Raw genomic sequence first — 1,758 nt, 5'->3', positions numbered from 1 at the left:
CAAGTTCTTCAAGGGAAGGTTGCGGAGGGGCCTCAACTGTTTGTTGTTTCTGGGGCTGTTGCTGTTGTTGCTGCTGGATTGGTGGAGGAATGTATGGTCTGCTTGGGCTAGCAGCATTTTGAAAATATGTTTGTTGTTGTTGCTGCTGCTATTGTGAAGGATTTGACCTCTAAGGTTGGGATGATTCCTCCATCCGGGATTGTACCTGTTGCAGGAGAGGTCATAATTATTCTGTTGTGGCTGATTTTGCGGTTGAGGTTGAGGAGGTCTGTTGTAGATGTTTGCAGCATAAGCTTTAGGCTGTTCAATTGCTTCAAGTTGTTGCACAGAAGGGCAAAGGTCTGTGTGGTGGTCGGCAGAGGAGCATAAACCACATAGTCTGGCGATAGGTGCAAATTTTTGATTCATGGCCAGTTGGGTTACCAGGTTAACCAAGGCATCTAGTTTACCTTCAAGCTTCTTAGTGTCACCTGATGAATTCGTGGCTACTTCATGCACCCCTCTAATGACAATAGCATCACCTCTGGCACTAAATTGCTGGGAGTTTGAAGCCATCTTCTCAATTAAATTTCTGGCTTCAGCAGGGGTCATGTCTCCAAGGGCTCCACCACTGGCAGCATTTATCATACTTCTCTCCATGTTGCTGAGTCCTTCATAAAAATATTGGAGAAGCTGCTCTGAAATCTGGTGGTGAGGGCAACTGGCACATAATTTCTTAAATCTCTCCCAGTATTCATATAGGCTCTCTCCACTAAGTTGTCTAATACCTGGAATATCCTTTCTGATGGTCGTGGTCCTGGAAGTAGGGAAATTGTTTTTCTAAGAATACTTTCTTGAGGTCATCCCAGCTCGTGATGGACTGTGGAGCAAGGTAATAAAACCAGTCCTTTGCCACTCCCTCTAAAGAATGAGGAAAGGCCTTCAGAAATATGTGATCCTCCTGGACATCTGGGGGTTTCATGGTGGAGCAGACAATATGGAATTCTTTTAGATGTTTGTACGGGTCTTCACCTGCAAGGCCATGGAACTTTGGAAGCAAATGGATCAGTCCAGTTTTAAGAACATATGGGACATCCTCAGCAGGGTATTGGATGCACAAGCTTTCGTAGGTGAAATCAGGTACAACCATTTCCCTTAGAGTCCTTTCACGGGGTAGAGGTTGTGCCATATTCTCAGAATGTACAAAATCAGAATGTTCAAAATTATAATGCTCAAAATCACCATTATCAGAATGCTCAGGATGCTCAAAAGGTTCTAAATGATGTCTAACTAATCTATGAAATTTCTTGTCTATCTCAGGATCAAAGGGTTGTAAGTCAGATGAATTTCCTCTAGTCATACACTAAATTCAGCATGCACAATTAGTTGCCTTCTTATGCAAGTGTACAGTGTAGGTTTGAACTACAACTACCATTAAATGATATCCAAATGACTTGAAATTTTGTGAGCAACCTTATAAAATGATGATCAGATAGCACAAAAAATTTCAAATGAAAATTCGAAGTCTAACTATATAAGCTAAAAATGATAAGTTAAGAAAAATAAGAGAATAATACTTGAAAAATAAAAAACTTTTGACAAAATCACTTTTTTTGGACGATGGAGACCTCAGCCAGCTGGCACGGCGTAGAAAAGTTTTTTCTACCCCAAATACATATATAATAATTGCGATTCTGATAATCGGAGCAAAAGTTATGGCCGTTTGAAGTTTTGACAAAAATCAAATTTGCTACTTTTTTGGAACTTTCAAATCTGACC

General features: G+C 40.6%; 1 non-coding gene across 1 annotated transcript; it reads left to right on the top strand.

The window, feature by feature from the left end:
* The first annotated feature begins 682 nt into the window (after positions 1 to 682).
* On the top strand, positions 683 to 789 carry LOC114394334. The gene has a single exon (XR_003662734.1). It is a non-coding gene; the product is annotated as a small nucleolar RNA R71 (small nucleolar RNA).
* The last annotated feature ends 969 nt before the right edge of the window (positions 790 to 1,758 follow it).

Source organism: Glycine soja, chromosome 17 (assembly GCF_004193775.1).
Source record: "Glycine soja cultivar W05 chromosome 17, ASM419377v2, whole genome shotgun sequence".
NCBI classification, from domain to species: Eukaryota; Viridiplantae; Streptophyta; class Magnoliopsida; order Fabales; family Fabaceae; genus Glycine; species Glycine soja.
This window is presented reverse-complemented; position numbering and strand designations above follow the sequence as displayed.